At 37.6% G+C, this 20,900-nt stretch overlaps 1 long non-coding RNA gene across 1 annotated transcript; it reads left to right on the forward strand.

Moving 5' to 3' along the window:
- The first annotated feature begins 7,097 nt into the window (after positions 1-7,097).
- Positions 7,098-8,881, forward strand: LOC309497219. The gene is made up of 3 exons (XR_014205443.1): positions 7,098-7,763; positions 8,666-8,749; positions 8,835-8,881. It is a non-coding gene; the product is annotated as an uncharacterized lncRNA (long non-coding RNA).
- The last annotated feature ends 12,019 nt before the right edge of the window (positions 8,882-20,900 follow it).

Genomic DNA, 20,900 nt, shown 5'->3' on the forward strand with positions numbered 1-20,900 from the left:
CCGTTGTCCACGGAGGCATCAGGCCATCCTTTTTTTCAGAGCGCCTCTATTGCTTGGTCGCCCATTGTCCAACTCCACCAATCAAGATTGAGGAGGTGGATGACTTGGAAATTCGGGAGAAGTTGCAAAGGGTAAATTGAAGCACACGTCGTATACCATGGTGGAATGATTGCAGACATTCATCTGATTAATTAAAAACAAACTGAATATTTTATGAGCAATTGATTTGAGAAATTTGTGTATGTCAAGTTCATAATCCCAGATTTTGGCAAACTCCAAAATGTATGCTTATGTTAGAATGTAGCATATGCCAGATGTCAATTTTATATTAACAATAAGGTGTCACATTGCATTTATTGTGCCCTTAAGGATTTGGTGTAACAAAACATTGCTTAATTTTTTTTCTTTATTTTTAAAAATAGATAAATGATGCAGAAACACTAATGGATGCTCGTGAGGCACTCATAGAGGCATCAGGCATTCTTTCTCTGCTTGGGTGCCCTGGCTTCCTTCACACTCTAGACCAAAGACAAGCCCTTGTGGAGGAAGCGGCAAAGACCTACATCGAGGGCCGAACCCAAAAGGCTGTGGAACAGTAAGTAACAAATGATCAAAGTTTCCCCTTCCAAACCAGTATCTTTTTTTTTGTGCAAGCCAATTAAGAACATCTCATGTAAGATTTGGCAAAACAGACTTGCATTCAATAATAAATAAACACTGCATTTTAAAGAGTTACAATAAAATAGTACAGTGTAATTTTAGTGCTAGTCTATGTACCTGGAATTAAACTAACGAATGCCTTTACTGACATGGTTCCTTGCTTGATAGCTGCACTTGTCCTTGTAATAGTACCCTTCTTAAAGTACTGCATAATCCTGTTACATTTAGTTGTGACAAATATTTTGAACAAGGGCAACTCACTAGGGCTACACATGAACGTTTTTCACTTGTAGCACTGATGCTCCCTACTGAAATGTATGAGCACCAAACTTAACACAACATTCAAAACTACACATTATTATAGAGTGCTTTTATAAAATAATTGACATGAAACTAACAGCCAAAAATAAGTCCAGTGGGGCTTTAAGATAATTTAAAATGTTAGGTTTTAAGGTCACTGTATAAATCTGGAAGTGAAAATATAAATAAACGCAAGTCTAAAATCTGAATCGTCAAAGCTCTTTTATATGGAGTGACAACATCTGTAAAAAATCTAGCAAATGACGACATATGGCCCAAGATCAGTATGCCCATCAATCATGTGTCCAAGATAAGGTGGAATGTGTGCAGGTGGTGGGAATGTTGTTTGGCTGTTAACTTTTGAATAGAAACACTGTATTTGTTGAGTATAATTCTTGTGCTTTTACAGGTTGGTAGCGGGACTTCAAGAGCTTGGAATTGCTGAGGCAATAGCCAAGCATCCTGAGGTAATGAAACCTCTTTTTGTTGGAGGCCCCAAAGTTCTTGATGTGGAGGACCTTCAGAACCTCTTCACTGTAACTTTTTCTGAGCCAGGGAGCAACAGGCGCAGACATGAGAACCAGGCATTCATGTTCTGGAAAGACTGGCTCCCAGCTGGAGGTGGATGGTATGTTTTGTTTTGTATTATGCGATCCTCAAAAGTGGTCAAATAAATGCTAATGCTAAGTGTGGTATAGTTTTAAAGTCAATATTACATGTTTAACCATGCTTAACATTTGCGTCGTTAAAAGCATATTATTTTTTTTATTTTTTTCTGTTTTGCTTCTCTTTTAGAGGGAACTAGACCTGTGACCCTACAACAAATATTAATATTTGCCTCAGGGGTAGACAACATACCACTTCTTGGGTTTCCCTACCCGCCACAGCTTGAATTCCTGCATGGTGAAAATCAGAGTAGGAGAGTATTCCCAGAGGCTAACACGTGTCAAGTTGTGTTAAGGCTGCCTCTACACACCTCTTATGACAACTTTGTCAAGTTCATGGAGTCTGGGATACTGCAGTCCCCGACATTTGGAGTAATCTAGTCAATATCTATATCCACGAGGTACCATTTCTGGGTTTGCACTGCCAGATTTCTTTTTTTTTTTTTTTTTTCTTCGGATGTCCGGATACCTTCCGTTTTGTGTTGTAATTTTAAACTCTGGTCGATTTCTGAGGACTATGGTTAACCTGAGTGTTCTGTTGCCCAGCTAAAACTACTTTGATACGTACGTTCCACCAAAACAAGTTATTTCCTGAGGATAATATTTTGTAGAGGAACCTTTGTTCTGTATGGCGTTTAGTGCCGCCCACAAGAATTGGTTTAAGTTCCAATAAACAAGAGTACTTTCTTTAGTTGTATGATGTATACAAGCAACGTGATCGAAAACGTATTGATTTGCCATCTCTATAGTTATGTTTTGCACCGTTTTTTTTATATAATATTATAGATGTAAACTTTGATTTGACTATAGTAAAGATATTAAATAATTTAGCACACAATGCATAAATATTAACACTCGAAGTGAAGATAGTAGTACATAGTTTACAGTTTGGCTGTAACTGAAGAGATTCTAATGTTGTATTTATTGAGCTAGAAGGTTGTTGTGATGAGCAGCTTGTTTTGCCTTTGAAAACATATCCTCCTCCAGCTTATGGCTACGGCTTGCAAGCTCCTTGTTTTCAGGAGTGTATTTAGAAAATGGTTTATGGTTGTTGTTTTTTTCTTTCTTTTTTCTTTACCTCTGTATAATAGGCTATACGTAATAAGGTGGTTTTAAGCGGTTAATAGTGTAAATTGACATTTCTGCTGTTTTATAAGCGCAAACTGCTGTTGGATATTGATGTAGGCCTATATACATATATATATATATTTTTTATTTTTATTTTTTTTATATAATTTCAAATGCTGATTGATATATGCATGTATGTATCTACAAGTATGTACACACGCACGTTTAGGTAGCAACTTCTGCAACAAGACAAAATAACATCAATGGAATTATTTAGTAAACCTACTTTGCTCTTATTTTGACATCTTTGCGTGATTTTTGTGTATGTACACATTTGAAACTGTTTACTTTAATGATAGAATGAACAGGATGACAGTTAAGATGACTGAACAAGACGACAGTTAAGATGACAGAACAGGACGACAGTTAAGATGACAGAACAAGACGACAGTTAATATGACTGAACAAGACGACAGTTAGGATGACTGAACAAGACGACAGTTAGGATGACTGAACAGGACGACAGTTAAGAATGACAGAACAGGACGACAGTTAGGATGACAGAACAGGACGACAGTTAAGATGACAGAACAGGACGACAGTTAAGATGACAGAACAGGACGACAGTTAAGATGACAGAACAGGACGACAGTTAAGATGACAGAACAGGACGACAGTTAGGATGACTGGACAAGACGACAACTAGGATGACTGAACAGGACGACAGTAAGATGACAGAACAGGACGACAGTTAGGATGACTGAACAAGACGACAGTTAGGATGACTGAACAGGACGACAGTTAGGATGACTGAACAAGACGACAGTTAGGATGACAGAACAGGACGACAGTTAGGATGACTGAACAGGACGAGAGTTAGGATGACAGAACAGGACGACAGCTAGGATGACTGAACAGGACGACAGTTAAGATGACAGAACAGGACGACAGTTAAGATGACAGAACAGGACGACAGCTAGGATGACAGAACAGGACGACAGTTAAGATGACAGAACAAGACGACAGCTAGGATGACAGAACAGGACGACAGTTAAGATGACAGAACAGGACGACAGTTAAGATGACAGAACAGGACGACAGCTAGGATGACAGAACAGGACGACAGTTAAGATGACAGAACAGGACGACAGCTAGGATGACAGAACAGGACGACAGCTAGGATGACAGAAAAGGACGACAGTTAGGATGACAGAACAGGACGACAGTTAAGATGACAGAACAGGACGACAGTTAAGATGACAGAACAGGACGACAGTTAAGATGACAGAACAGGACGACAGTTAAGATGACAGAACAGGACGACCGTAAGATGACAGAACAGGACGACAGTTAAGATGACAGAACAAGACGACAGTTAAGATGACAGAACAGTACGACAGTTAAGATGACAGAACAGGACAACAGTAAGATGACTGAACAGTACGACAGTTAAGATGACTGAACAAGACGACAGTTAAGATGACAGAACAGGACGACCGTAAGATGACAGAACAAGACGACAGTTAAGATGACAGAACAGGACGACAGTTAAGATGACAGAACAGGACGACCGTAAGATGACAGAACAGGACGACAGTAAGATGACTGAACAGTACGACAGTTAAGATGACTGAACAAGACGACAGTTAAGATGACTGAACCGGACGACAGTATAGGCTAAGACTACAGTTCAAGTACGGAAGACAGATCAAATCGACATAAACAAAGAACATACATATCAACATATACTATTTTTTCTGAAAAAGGAGGATCAATACAGTAAGGACGACGGAACAAATCGACATAAACAGAGAACACACACATCAACGTATACCAATTTTTCGAACAACTAGACAATGACTGTTGACAAAGACAAATGTGTAGTACAAAGCACAAAGCAGTCGACTCATTTTTGGCACAAATGGAACCTCATAACTTTCGGTACCGGTTTTGACATTTTCTCAATAAATAAATTATGATTATACTTGTCTGTCTGTTGTTTTTCTTTATAATTGTAGCCTACGTAGTTTTAAGAAATGGTTAGGTTAAGTTTAGGGGTAGGATTAGTGGCTCAAACGCAAACGTGTAAGATTCACGTGTGAGGGTGTTAAACTGTGACATCTACACGTTTTCCAAAGTGGACCAACGTGATTATTTCACGTCTTGTCGTGATACCGGGTTGCACCTACTGTTGACGTACATATTTCATGCCTAAGAGTACTCGAAACTTGACCTTTCAATACATACTCGTTGACTCCATCTGATGTTACATCAGCCATACAGAAGTCCATAATTGACCCAAGGAACATATTTCTGTCCAAAGAGTCCTCAATCTTGAACTTTCTATACACACTCATAGTCTCCTTCTGATTCTTCGTATATGACCTATTATTATTTCTCAAAAGTTTTTAAACTATGTAAAATTATAGACTCATTCTGATGATAAATCAGACCAAAAGAGGTCAAATTTTTACTCGTGAGTCAATAGGTATTGAAAGTTAATGTACAATGATTCTTTGGCCAAAAATATATTCAGAGTGTCACATATGGAAACCTGTTTAAGTGATGTATCATCAGAAGAAGTCTATGAGTATTTAGTAAGTTAACTTGTGAGGACCTTTTCGCCAAAAATATTTTCAATTCGCCAGATATGGACATCTATATAACTTATGAAGAGTCAGAAAGAGTCTATGAGTATGTATAGAAAGTTCAAGATTGAGAACTCTTTGGCCAGAAATATGTTCCTTGGGTCAATAATGGACTTTCTGTATGGCTGACGTAACATTAGAAAGAGTCAAGTTTAGACTCTTTGACCAGAAAAAATGTCAGTATGTCAAATATGGACTTTTGTCAGGATGATATAACATCCGAAGATATCAATCTGAATGTATAGTGTTAATCTTTAAGGACTCTTTGGCCAGTAATATTTTCGGTAGGTCAAATATGGACTTCTGTATGGCTGATTTAACATCAGAAGGAGTCTATAAGATAGATAATAATTAAGATTGATGATAGAAAAAATCCATTTGAAACTCTTTGGTCAATTTTTTTTCAATCGGTCAAATATGGACTACTGTCTACCTGATTTAACATTACGAAAAGTCAGTCTGTATGTTTAGTGAATTAATGTTCATGGACTCTGGCCAGAAATATGTTCAGTAGGTCAAAAATGGACTACTGGCTGGTTAATATAACATCACAAGAAGTCAATCTTTAGTATAGCAAGATAATGTTCAAGAACTCTTTGGCCAGAATTATGTTCAGTAGGTCAAAATGGGGCCTCTAGCTGATTTATAATCAGAAGGAGTCTATAACTTTATATACCCTTTGACCAGAAATTAGTTCAAAAGGTATGGACATATATATGGCTTATTAATTATCAGAATGAGTCTATGAGTATGTATATAGGAAGTCCAAGATCGAGGACTATTTCATCTATGCAATGAAACATTTAACATATGTGCTTTCGCACTGCACTGCATTGAAGGGAAATTATTGCATTAGCTATTGCATTACAATGCCTCTTGTGCAAAGAAGAGATAAACATAAATGTTGCATTGCATTGCACACACGATCTAAGATTTAGCATTTAAGAAAAACATTTAAGCTATGCACGTCGCATTTCAATGCATGCCAGAAATAACTCATTCATTTGTGCCTTAAGAAAATAAAATGAGTGCTGCACACAGGTCTTGGACTTTCTATAGTCAAATATGGACTTCTATTTTTTTTTTCTATAGTCAAAAATAGGTCAAATATGGACTTCTGTATGGCTGATTGGCCAGTAGGTCAAAAGGGGACTTCTGAATGGCTGATTTATCATCAGAAAGAGTCTATAACTTTATATAGTTGAAAAACTTTTGAGGACTTTGACCAGAAATAAGTTCAAAAGGTCAGATAAGGACATCTATATGGCTTATGAAGCACCAGAAGGAGTCTATGAGTATGTATAGAAAGCCCAATATCGAGGACTCTTTGGCCAGAAATACCTGGGACCTTGGGTCAAATATCACTGCATGAAAAGTGGGATTTTCGACAGTTACCGGCGCTGTAGATTGTCGTGGAAGTTCAGGTTTACGACTGCAAAAGGCAATTTACAGGCAACACTGCAAACTGTCGGAAATTGTCGGAAATTGACGTGGGACTCATACATGCCAACCCTCCCGATTTTTCCGGGAGACTCCCGAATTTCAAAGCCCCTCCCGAAAATCTCCCGGACCGACCTTTCTCCCGAATTTCTCCCGATTTCCACCCGGACAACAATATTGCTACACCATCCGTCACTGGGCGCCGTTTCAGACCGAACAATATTAAAGGTTACACCTCGAAGTCAAGCGCGGCAAATTCAGAACGGAAAAAGAAGCAGAAGAAATCAATCAATCCTGAATGTGACAGGTAGCCAGTGGAGTTTGAATAGCGCTACCACTTTTGGAGCAATGCACAACATGTTGCAGAAATTTTTACTGCCCTTTTTGTGATAGCAGTATTATTAAACAGACAAAATGGGACAAATTGAATAACCACATTAAAATCCACTTTAAAAGGCTGTTGTTCATAAAGGAACATCTGGACTTACAGTGTACAGTGGCAATATATATTATTTTACATTTATCCATTTGTCAGACGCTTTTATCCAAAGATAGATGGTTTTCTGCATGATTTAGACAAAATATTAAATTATCTTCATTAATGTCTAAAGGTTACACAAACAATCCACACTGAAACTTAAGCTAACAAAACACAAACAATTATATATTCCTGTATTTTCTGTATTGTTTCTCACAGTAAACTGCCATGCAGGCTAGAATTGCGAAACATTATTGGATAAATCTTATAATTTAAATTTCTCTGGGCCAATCGGAATATTAGCACTTTTTCTCTTGGCCAATCGGAATCTTAGCACTTGCGTCATAATCTTGAAGCACACACAGCGTCAACAACAGCTGAGCTCGCCATTTTCCTGGCTACCGTGCGAGTCTAATGGAAACTCACGCATGAATTTTCCTGCATTGAACTTGTTTTAGCGCCTGCCAAAGTGAATTTTTGTCCCGCCAAAGTCTTATTTGATCGGTGAGTAATGTAGATGAACGGCTGCGTTTGTGACAGGGCGCATGTTTTAACTAAAAGAACGACCAGAGAGAGAGAGAGAGCCGGAGCAAATGGAAGGGGAGAACTCTATTCATGAAATTCTGGAAGAAAATGGCATGACAAGGGAGAGACTTAAAGCTTTATTTATTTATCTTAATAATACTGGTTTAATGAAAAGGGTATAATTGGCCTATATAATTTTTTTTTTTTTTTTTTTTTTTTTTTTTAAATTAATAGAAACCTAGATTCTATGACGTTCATGGTATTACACACTCCTGTACAGTTGGTGGCGGTATACTATAAAATAGTCATCTGCCAAGAATCAGAAGAAGAAGAAGAAGAGAGAGAGCCGGTCGCGCGCGCGCACTCTCTGTGTAAACAACTTCTCGTTAGCTTTTGGCGCTTTTTTTTTTTTTTTTTTAAGTTAGCTTGCTGCTCATGGTTCATGTTCAGTGTCCATGTTATTTTAGCTGTACACGAGAGATTATGTCAATTTGGGATACTAAACTGCACGTAAACCGATAGCAGCATGGCATAGATTTCTGAGTCTGACTGGCTAACTTAGCTCTTTGCTAACTAAGTTAGCTTGTCCATATAGCAGCTTGCTACGGGGTTCACAGATGATGCAAGGTGGGTTTAAAGGTGAATTGTCTAATTTATAAATGTGCGTCGTGAATGTGACATCTAACGTAACAACGTTACCAGGCAGAGGAGAAGGACGATGAGGTGATTAGATGAAATATAAAATCGGTTGATACAAATTGGGCCTGACATTTTATACAAACATTTTGCAGTATTATTGGATTCGGATGAGAATATCAGGGGTAATCGTTTTTTAAATTCTTTAACTTTATATATTTTATTTTACATTACCTCTGTATAAGCGTCAAGATATAACGTTACCCCCTTCAATAATGTACGAAGGAAGCTGCAGCCCATTGAGGACACCAGCATGTTGCACAAAACTGGTGAGTACTGATGACAACTTAAACATAATATTGTGTTGTGTACAACACAAGTCACAGGCTTATTCATGTGTTTTATCTAATAAAGATTGTGCCATGTCTAGCCAAGTGGAGCGTCCTGGCAGTGAAATGTCCTGGTAAGTACTTTTCCCCCTGCACAAAACATTGCTCTGCACAAAGTCACACTCCATTCAAGACAAGTAGTTTTTTACTGCTTGTGAATAATCTATTTTAAATATATACAGTGCTGGTCAGAGTTATTTAAGCCGCTTAATTAAGAGTAAGAACCTACTCATCTTGAATGGACAAAAAAAACTAATGTTTTTGTCTCATCTTTCCATAGAACATTTGAAAAGTAACTGACACTGGAACTTCAAACGGGGAGCGTTCTATGGTCAGAGTCTGGTCGTCCCTCTGCCCGTTTGAAGTTCCAGTAGTGTCAGTTACTTTTACAAATGTTCTATGGAAAGATGAGACAAAAACATTAGTTTTTTTTGTCCATTCAAGATGAGTAGGTTCTTCTCACTCTTAATTAAGCGTAGTAATGACTCCAGTATTTCATTATTAATTTAGTATAGGCAACATGACCGTACTTACTGGCTGACTCATGTGTTTCAGACTCTAAGTCAAACTTTGAATGTCTTGTGGAAGCCTTCTCTGACCCGGAGAAATGTGCAGCCAGATTTCAGCGCAAGGAAATTTCCAGTGAGTATTCACTTTATCTGTTGCCCCAACCTTTATTTCTTTTTTCAGTGGAAAATAAATTTAGTTTTGAGGATTAACATTTCAGTATTTTTCTACAGAGATTGGACTTTAATGGCAACCAACAATCCCAATGTTCAAAGAAGGTTCAAATGTCTGTAATGCCAGCAGACTAGCACAAGACAAACAATTGTTTAAAAAATACATAAATGTGTATATATAATTTTATAAAATGACAGATGGTTTTGCTAGATAAGAACCTGATTTCTCGACTGGGATTGTGTAGAGACTCTGAAGCTGCATTGAGACGGACATTTGAACCGTCTTGGAACATTGAGATCTTTGGTTGCCATTAAAGTATATGCCATTAAAAATATGGAAATGTTTTCCTTAAACTTAATTTCTTTTCCACTGAGGAAAGACAGACATGGATATCTTGTCACTCAGTGTGAGTAAATTATCAGGAAATGTTCATTTTGAGGTGAACTAATCCTTTAAGGCTGATTTATACTTTTGCGTCAGACCGAAGCCCGAGCCTCTACGCTATAGGCTACACTGTTTCATTTATACTTCTGCATTGTTGTCCCTGTTGACGCACAATTACACATGCAGAAAGAAGCCTGTGAAACCCGAGGGAGGCGTTCTAGACCAATCACAGCGCTTCTGTCCACGTAAAATTGACGCATTGTTACATTTTGGGAGAGGTGCACGTCAGGGTGTGCTAAAGGGTACGCTATGTACACAGCCTACTCTGTAGCTACAGCTGGTCGACGCATAACTATAAATTGGTCTTTACTTACTGCTTGAGAATCAAGTTTGGTAACAGTTTATTTTATTGGCTTAATGACATGTTTCAGACAGTCTTGCTTAGAAGAGCAGAGTATGGCAATTCTTACCTTTTTGTTTGATTTCAATAATTGTACATTTTTGAATATTCTTTGTTTTTTTCGCCCTTAAAGATGAACTGAACTGAATTTTTTTTTTTTTTATAACGTGTTGTTTATGACAATTAAAAGTAAATTACACTAAAAAAAAATATTAAAAATATCAATATAGCTTTTTTTTAAAGCAACACAAAAATTGCGTTTGTTAGTATAAGAACGCTGGCAATTCTGATGACGTCACTGGAATGGTAGGACCTGCGAAGGTATATGGCAGCTGCAACTGCAGGTCCTATACACACGAAAATGAGTCATTTTGGTTACGTGTTTGAGCCTGTGAGGGACAGGCCAGTAGTACTGACTACCACCACAAGGAGGACGATCAGTTTCAGGCTCCAACTACAGTACAGGATCGTTTGGGGGGAGCGGCGCGCGCTGTATCGATTCGCCTCACTGATCAAGTGCAAAAGAAACTACGAGCATGCAACGCCGTTACGTTGTAAATTACACGAAATAAAAGTAATGCAGGTATGATCCAGATTGTATTTGCAATGTACATAGTCAATTATTAATGGAGCAATAGTGGTTCATGGTGTTATAAGAGGGAAATGTGGTGGGAGGTTGGAGGGCTGTAGTAGCCTGTCATGCACTCTCATTTATTGTATACAAGCACATTATGCATTTTATTAAATAGAGACTGCTTATATATGTCGTGTGCATTTAGAGAAAAATACTAAAACATGGTTGAGGTACTGTGCGTTTTAGAAAGTCAAGGCAGATAAATGGCAAATGTGATTGGACGAATTCATCCAATGGGATCGCTTGTTCAGTTAGCTGCACGCAAAAATGTTAAAATCAAAATACTCCCTGCATCAACAATGTTAATCCTGACACGATGAACATCAGCTAGCTTCAGGGTAAGTAGAGAGGGACATTGGATTCTGTTTACAGACCTGCTGCGGTTTAGTTAGCTGCTAGTAAACGCATTATTAAGGCAGCTGGGGTTACGATACATTTTCACAGGCTAACGTTACCTTTGACAAGGAAACCAGGCTTTATAGCGTTCAACAAAACTGAGACTGACACACTCGGCATTCATTGAAATTGAGTCACAAAACCAAGCTAGATACCAAACGATCCAACCTAGGTAAAGAGCTAGCAGCTAAACGAGTTGGAAGCACTTTTGCCACCACTCCGACCATATAAACTGTAGAAATAAATAATGACTCCGACGATATCACAGATTGATGCGTTTACTAGCAGCTAACTAAACCGCAGCAGGTCTGTCAACAGAATCCAATGTCCCTCTCTACTCACCCTGAAGCTAGCTGATGTTCATCGTGTCAGGAAACATTGTTGATGCAGGGAGTATTTTGATTTTAACATTTTTGCGTGCAGCTAACTGAACAAGCGATCCCATTGGATGAATTCGTCCAATCACATTTGCCATTTATCTGCCTTGACTTTCTAAAACGCACAGTACCTCAACCATGTTTTAGTATTTTTCTCTAAATGCACACGACATATATAAGCAGTCTCTATTTAATAAAATGCATAATGTGCTTGTATACAATAAATGAGAGTGCATGACAGGCTACTACAGCCCTCCAACCTCCCACCACATTTCCCTCTTATAACACCATGAACCACTATTGCTCCATTAATAATTGACTATGTACATTGCAAATACAATCTGGATCATACCTGCATTACTTTTATTTCGTGTAATTTACAACGTAACGGCGTTGCATGCTCGTAGTTTCTTTTGCACTTGATCAGTGAGGCGAATCGATACAGCGCGCGCCGCTCCCCCAAACGATCCTGTACTGTAGGTGGAGCCTGAAACTGATCGTCCTCCTTGTGGTGGTAGTCAGTACTACTGGCCTGTCCCTCACAGGCTCAAACACGTAACCAAAATGACTCATTTTCGTGTGTATAGGACCTGCAGTTGCAGCTGCCATATACCTTCGCAGGTCCTACCATTCCAGTGACGTCATCAGAATTGCCAGCGTTCTTATACTAACAAACGCAATTTTTGTGTTGCTTTAAAAAAAAGCTATATTGATATTTTTAATAATTTTTTTTAGTGTAATTTACTTTTAATTGTCATAAACATGTTATAAAAAAAATTTTTTTTCAGTTCATCTTTAAGATGCTAGCGCACCTCTGAGCAAAGACCTGTTGACACCCAGTAAGTATTCATCTCATCGGTCACTTTTGTATTTTGTCAGGCCTTGTGAAATGTAAGAATATTCAGTTTTTCATGATTTCATCATAAAGCAAGAGGTCATGGGAGTGATGGCTATTATTTGTTTAATAATTGTAAATAATCATGTAATTTACAGGAAGCAGTATGCCATCTTCTCAACTCTGAGACAAATTGTGGGCGCTACGAACTGGAGCAAGGTAAAAAAAAATTAAAGAATCTTACATTCTTTTATTTTTTTACTTTCATAAAAACTTACAAACATTTTAAAGGTAAGATTCAAAGAATATGCTTTCATTCTCTTGTATAAGAAAATAGATCCGTTATAGTTTACGATCTTAATCATACATTTTGTTTCCATAGAGTAACCTCGCCTCATAACGAGGGCGTAACCTCACATTTACTCAGAGCTATGTCTGCAAGTCCAGATTTTCATGACGCTGATCATGACGACATTATAAGTAACTTTGACTATTTTCTCCTTGTTTCATTTTACTGTGACTTGCGTTGTTTTTATTCATATCACTCTCATTTAATTGTTTTCCAGCTGCCTGTAAGACGTACTACGAGACAGTACGCAGGAGCTTCAGGTACAAACAACCAGATCTGGCACTGCAGGCCGAAGCTGTGAAGAGTTCAGCTCGGAGTCGAGCGAGAAGAAAGAGGGTAAGATTTTTAGTCAATGTGACTATTTTTCAAGTGCATTAATAGATGTTTTGTGTCCATACACAGTGCATCACAGTACTGATTGTCTGTATTGGTTGTTTTTACAGCTGCTAGAAGCGAGACGGTGTGCTAGGTGAGGATGACGTGGGCATTTGGAAGTGCGCCACCATAGATCTGATGTCCGATGAAGTTCAACCACCAGCCAGGAGCTCACAGAGCTCTGTGCTACGCTGCAGTCGAGATTAGAGGCGACTCCTAAATACAGGGCGACGCACCACAGACGTTTTCAAAGTGGATCGAATTCAGAGAGAACGCCGCTAGTCACCTACAGCTCCGAAGATGAAAACAGACACTGAGCTTCCAATTTGTTGTGTGTGCAGATGATCTATGCTTTGTACATAGGTGTATATTGTTTTGTGTTTGTGCTAATAAAGCTCTTTCTTTGAATAAACAGCATGTCCCTGGCAAATTTTCCTTTCCTTTATAAATTCATGTCCTTGATGGTAATAATAGTGTAGTCCATAGGTTAACAATGACATGAATATACCACAGAATAGCATATTATGAATATAAAAAAAATAATTTATGTATCATTTATATGAATATTATAATTTTTTGAATTTATAATGAGCGAGGGTGACCAATAGTAACAGATCTGCCAACCAATCACGAGTGATTTTTCTTGTTTAATCCACGTGGGTTCAACCAATAGTGAGTGAGGAAATTCAAGCCTTTCTCTGGCGGGAGCTGCTATTCATATGGTAATTAGAGCCATTCACACCTCCGGCGCGAGCGCTCTGCATACGTCATGGTTCGTTTCCGACAATATTCGGCACAGACGAACGCGACGTTCACAGGCTGTAAATTGTCGTTAACTGCCGAAAATTAGGGAGATTTACGGCCGTTTACGGGGTCGGAAATCCCAATTTTCATGCAGTGTATGGACTTCTAGCTGATTTAACATCAGAAGGAGTCTATGAGTTTATGATAGACTAAATCCTTTTGTGAACTCTTTGGTAAAAAAAAAACTACTGTCTGCCTGATTTAACATCACGTATATAGTGTTAATATTCACGGACTCTGGCCAGAAATATGTTCAGTAGGTCAAAAATGGTCTTGGACTTTCTATAGTCAAATATGGACTTCTATTTTTTTTTTATATAGTCAAAAATAGGTCAAATATGGACTTCTGTATGGCTGATTTAACATCAAAAGGAGTCTATAACTTTATATAGTTTGAAAACTTTTGAGGACACTTTGAGCAGAAATAAGTTCAAAAGGTCAGATATGGACAGGTCTATATGGCTCATCAGAAGGAGTCTATGAGTATGTATAGAAAGTCCAAGATTGAGGAATCTTTGGACTTCTGTATGGCTGACGTAACATCAGAAAGAGTCAACGAGGATATGTGGAAAGGTCAAGTTTCGAGTACATTTGGCCAGAAAAAAGTTCAGTATGTCAAATATGGACTTTTGTCAGGATGATATACTATCTGAAGATTTCAATATGGTGATTGAAATCATGATTGCCATTTATGGTGTTAATCTTTAAGGACTTTTTGGCCAGATATATGTTCAGTAGAAAAAAATGGACTTTTGTATGGCTGATGTAACATCAGAAGGAGTCTGTATATGAGAATGTATAAAAATTCAAGATCGAGTACTCTAGGGTCAGAAATCAGTAGAGTAGGTCAGAAATGGACCTCACAAGGTCAATCTGTAGTATAGCAAGATAATGTTCAAGAACTCTTTGGCTAGAAATATGTTCAGTAGGTCAAGTATATCTCTGTATAGCTGATTTATAATCAGAAGGATTCTATAACTTTATATAGTTTAAAAACTTTTGAGGACCCTTTAAAATGAGTTCAAAAGGTATGGACATATGTATGGCTTATTAATTATCAAAATGAGTCTATGAGTATGTATAAGAAGTCAAAGATCGAGGACTATTTCATCTATGCAATTAAACATATAACATATGTGCTTTCGCACTGCACTGCACACTAAAACAACTTATTCATTTGTGCATTGAAGGGAAATCTTTTTCCATTGTGACGAGATAACACAGACAACGATGTGCATTGAAGGATATCATATAAGCTATGCGCTTGTTGCATTGCAATGTATACAATAACTAGCTCATTCCCATGTGCATTAAAGAGATAACATATGTGTTGTTGCATTTTTGCATCATTGCATTGCATATTGCACACCAGAACTAATGCATTGCTTTGCGTGAACAATCTAACGTTGTGCATTGAAGAATAACATGATGCATTTTTTGCATTGCATTGCATATTGCACACCAGAACTAATGCATTGCTTTGCGCGAACGATCTAACGTAGTGCATTGAAGAATAACATATGATGCACTTTTTGCATCATTGCATCTTTGCATCATTGCATATTGCAAATCAGAACTAATGCATTGCACGAAATATCTAACGTTGTGCATTGAAGAACAACATATGATGCACTTTTTGCATTACATTGCATATCGCACACCAGAACTAATGCATTGCATCTGGTGTGCAATACAATGCAAAGCAAGAAGTGCATAAACAATGTTATTCTTCAGTGCACAGCGTTAGATCGTATGTGCAATGCAATGCAACAACACATATGTTACTTATCTCTTTTATGAACACGGGAATGAGTTTGTTCTGGTGTGCATTACAATGCAAAACGAGAAGTGCATAAACTGTTATTCTTCAATGCAAAACGTTAGATCGTTCGTGCAATGCAATGCAACAACACATAAGTGATATCTCTTTTATGAACACGGGAATGAGTTAGATCTGGTGTGCAATACAATGCAAAGCGAGAAGTGCATAAACTATGTTATTCTTCAATGCTCAACGTTAGATCGTTTGTGCAATGCATTAGTTCTGGTGTGCAATATGCAATGCAATGCATTAGTTCTGGTGTGCAATGCAATGCAAGAAGTGCATGTGTTATTCTTCAATGCACAACGTTAGATCGTTCGTGCAATGCAATGCAACAAGACAAGTTATATCTCTTTTATGAACACGGGAATGAGTTAGATCTGGTGTGCAATACAATGCAAAGCGAGAAGTGCATAAACTATGTTATTCTTCAATGCACAACGTTAGAACCTACGTGCAATGTTATGCATTAGTTCTGGTGTGCAATAGCCTATGCAATACAATGCAAAAAGTGCATCATTTGTTGTTCTTCAATGCACAACGTTAGATCGTGCATTGCATTAGTTCTGGTGTGCAATATGCAATGCAATGCAAAAAAGTGCATCATATGTTAGTCTTCAATGCACAACGTTAGATCGTTCGTGCAATGCAATGCATTAGTTCTGGTGTGCATTATGCAATGCAATGCATTAGTTCTGGTGTGCAATGCAACGCAAGAAGTGCATGTGTTATTCTTCAGTGCACAGCGTTAGATTGTTTGTGCAATGCAATGCAACAACAAATATGTTATCTCTTTTATGAACATGGGTTCAATGAGTAGAATGAATTAGTTCTTGTGTGCAATACAATGCAAGAAGTTCATGTGTTATTCTTCAATGCACAACGTTAGATCGTTCGTGCAATACAATGCAACAACACATAAGTTATATCTCTTTTATGAACACGGGAATGAATTAGTTCTGGTGTGCAATGCAATGCAAGATTTGCATGTGTTATTCTTCAATGCACAACGTTAGATCGTTCGTGCAATGCAATGCAACAAGACAAGTTATATCTCTTTTATGAACACGGGAATGAATTATTTCTGGTGTGCAATGCAATGCAAGAAGTGCATGTGTTATTCTTCAGTGCACAACGTTAGATCGTTCGTGCAATACAATGCAACAACACATAAAAGTTATATCTCTTTTATGAACACGGGAATGAGTTTGTTCTGCTGTGCAATACAATGCAAAGCGAGAAGTGCCTAAACTGTTATTCTTCAATGCAAAACGTTAGATCGTTCGTGCAATGCAATGCAACAACACATAAGTGATATCTCTTTTATGAACACGGGAATGAATTAGTTCTCGTGTGCAATGCAATGCAAGAAGTGCATGTGTTATTCTTCAATGCACAATGTTAGGTCGTTCGTGCAATGCAATGCAACAACACATAAGTTATATCTCTTTTCTGAACACGGGAATGAGTTAGATCTGGTGTGCAATACAATGCAAAGCGAGAAGTGCATAAACTATGTTATTCTTCAATGCACAACGTTAGATCGTTCGTGCAATGCAATGCAACAACACATAGGTGATATCTCTTTTATGAACACGGGAATGAATTAGTTCTCGTGTGCAATGCAATGCAAGAAGGGCATGTGTTATTCTTCAATGCACAACGTTAGATCGTTCCTGCAATGCATTGCAACAAGACATAAGTTATATCTCTTTTATGAACACGGGAATGAATTAGTTCTGGTGTGCAATATGCAATGCAATGCATTAGTTCTGGTGTGCAATGCAATGCAAGAAGTGCATGTGTTATTCTTCAATGCACAACGTTAGATCGTTCCTGCAATGCAATGCAACAAGACATAAGTTATATCTCTTTTATGAACACGGGAATGAGTTAGATCTGGTGTGCAATACAATGCAAAGCGAGAAGTGCATAAACTATGTTATTCTTCAATGCACAACGTTAGATCGTTCGTGCAATGCAATGCAACAACACATAGGTGATATCTCTTTTATGAACACGGGAATGAATTAGTTCTCGTGTGCAATGCAATGCAAGAAGGGCATGTGTTATTCTTCAATGCACAACGTTAGATCGTTCCTGCAATGCATTGCAACAAGACATAAGTTATATCTCTTTTATGAACACGGGAATGAATTAGTTCTGGTGTGCAATATGCAATGCAATGCATTAGTTCTGGTGTGCAATGCAATGCAAGAAGTGCATGTGTTATTCTTCAATGCACAACGTTAGATCGTTCCTGCAATGCAATGCAACAAGACATAAGTTATATCTCTTTTATGAACACGGGAATGAGTTAGATCTGGTGTGCAATACAATGCAAAGCGAAAAGTGCATAAACTATGTTATTCTTCAATGCACAACGTTAGAACGTTCGTGCAATGTCATGCATTAGTTCTGGTGTGCAATATGCAATGCAATGCAATAAGTGCATCATTTGTTGTTCTTCAATGCACAACGTTAGATCGTTCGTGCAATGCAATGCAATGCATTAGTTCTGGTGTGCAATGCAAGGCAAGAAGTGCATGTGTTATTCTTCAATGCACAATGTTAGATCGTTCGTGCAATGCAATGCAACAACACATAAGTTATATCTCTTTTATGAACACGGGAATGAGTTAGATCTGGTGTGCAATACAATGCAAAGCGAGAAGTGCATAAACTATGTTATTCTTCAGTGCACAACGTTCGTGCAATGAACGTTTGTGCACTGAAGAATAACATAGTTTAAGCACTTCTCGCTTTGCATTGTATTGCACACCAGATGCAATGCAATGCAAAAAGTACATCATATGTTGTTCTTAAATGCACAACGTTAGATATTTCGTGCAATGCATTAGTTCTGGTTTGCAATATGCAATGATGCAAAGATGCAATGATGCAAAAAGTGCATCATATGTTATTCTTCAATGCACAACGTTAGATCATTCGCGCAAAGCAATGCATTAGTTCTGGTGTGCAATATGCAATGCAATGATACAAAAAGTGCATCATATGTTGTTCTTCAATGCACAACGTTAGATATTTCGTGCAATGCATTAGTTCTGGTGTGCAATATGCAATGATGCAAAGATGCAATGATGCAAAAAGTGCATCATATGTTATTCTTCAATGCACATCTAACGTTCGCGCAAAGCAATGCATTAGTTCTTGTGTGCAATATGCAATGCACTGCAAAAAATGCATCATGTTATTCTTCAATGCACAACGTTAGATCGTTCACGCAAAGCAATGCATTGGTTCTGGTGTGCAATATGCAATGCAATGATGCAAAAATGCAACAACACATGTTATCTCTTTAATGCACATGGGAATGAGCTAGTTATTGTATACATTGCAATGCAACAAGCGCATAGCTTATATGATATCCTTCAATGCACATCGTTGTCTGTGTTATCTCGTCGCTGCACAATGGAAAAAGATTTCCCTTCAATGCACAACTGAATAAGTTTGTTTTAGTGTGCAGTGCGAAAGTACATATGTTATATGTTTAATTGCATAGATGAAATAGTCCTCGATCTTGGACTTCTTATACATACTCATAGACTCATTTTGATAATTAATAAGCCATACATATGTCCATACCTTTTGAACTCATTTTAAAGGGTCCTCAAAAGTTTTTAAACTATATAAAGTTATAGAATCCTTCTGATTATAAATCAGCTATACAGAGATATACTTGACCTACTGAACATATTTCTAGCCAAAGAGTTCTTGAACATTATCTACAGATTGACCTTGTGAGGTCCATTTCTGACCTACTCTACTGATTTCTGGCCCTAGAGATCTTGAATTTTTATACATTCTCATAGACTCCTTCTGATGTTACATCAGCCATACAAAAGTCCATTTTTTTCTACTGAACATATATCTGGCCAAAAAGTCCTTAAAGATTAGCACCATAAATGGCAATCATGATTTCAATCACCATATTGAAATCTTCAGATAGTATATCATCCTGACAAAAGTCCATATTTGACATACTGAACTTCTTTCTGGCCAAAGGTACTCGAAACCTTTCCACATATCCTCGTTGACTCTTTCTGATGTTACTTCAGCCATACAGAAGTCCAAAGATTCCTCAATCTTGGACTTTCTATACATACTCATAGACTCCTTCTGATGAGCCATATAGACCTGTCCATATCTGACCTTTTGAACTTATTTCTGCTCAAAGTGTCCTCAAAAGTTTTCAAATAAAGTTATAGACTCCTTTTGATGTTAAATCACCCTTACAGAAAAAACACACGAATTTCACATGTTATCACATGTTTTCCACATGTGATTACATGTGACCTCATGTGATCACATGTGTTCTCATGTGAACAACATGTCACCACATGTGAACAACATTTTACCACATGTGAACAACATGTCACCACATGTGAACAACATTTTACCACATGTGAACAACATTTCATCACATGTGAACATAATGGAGCATGTGGCACATGTGGAAAACATGTTTCTATAGGTTATAATGTGGAGCTCATGTGAAATATATTTGCACATGTTGTAAAATAATTTTTAACATGTGAATCATGTTTCCACATCACAAATACTGTACATTTTACAGTGCCAGTTAATAAATGATCAATTTTAGACTTAATAACGACAAAAATGTAAAACATATTCAATGTTTTTTTGTGTGTTGTTACGTCCTGAGACGTATTTGTGATTGGTATTAGAATTGTTTTATAAGTTATACATAATCATGTCAAGAGAAAGCCCACCCAGCACCAGACGTCATTAAGACATTGTTTTTTGGGCTGAATCAAGTCGGCCCGTCATAGTCTTAATTTAGCCCAAAAATAGACGTTGATATTTGGGCTTTGTTTGGTCCGTCTGATTTGGTCCAAATTTAGCCCAAACATAGACATTGAAATTTGGGCTTTGTTTGGTCGGTCTGTTTTAAACCACATTTAGCCCTAATATAGCATAAATACAATTAAAGTCTATTGTAGCAAGTGAATAAATAGATTGTAGAAATAGTTTCAAAGTTACGTGTCACTG

This window comes from Leuciscus leuciscus (genome assembly GCF_965113295.1).
Source record: "Leuciscus leuciscus genome assembly, chromosome: 4".
NCBI lineage: Eukaryota > Metazoa > Chordata > Actinopteri > Cypriniformes > Leuciscidae > Leuciscus > Leuciscus leuciscus.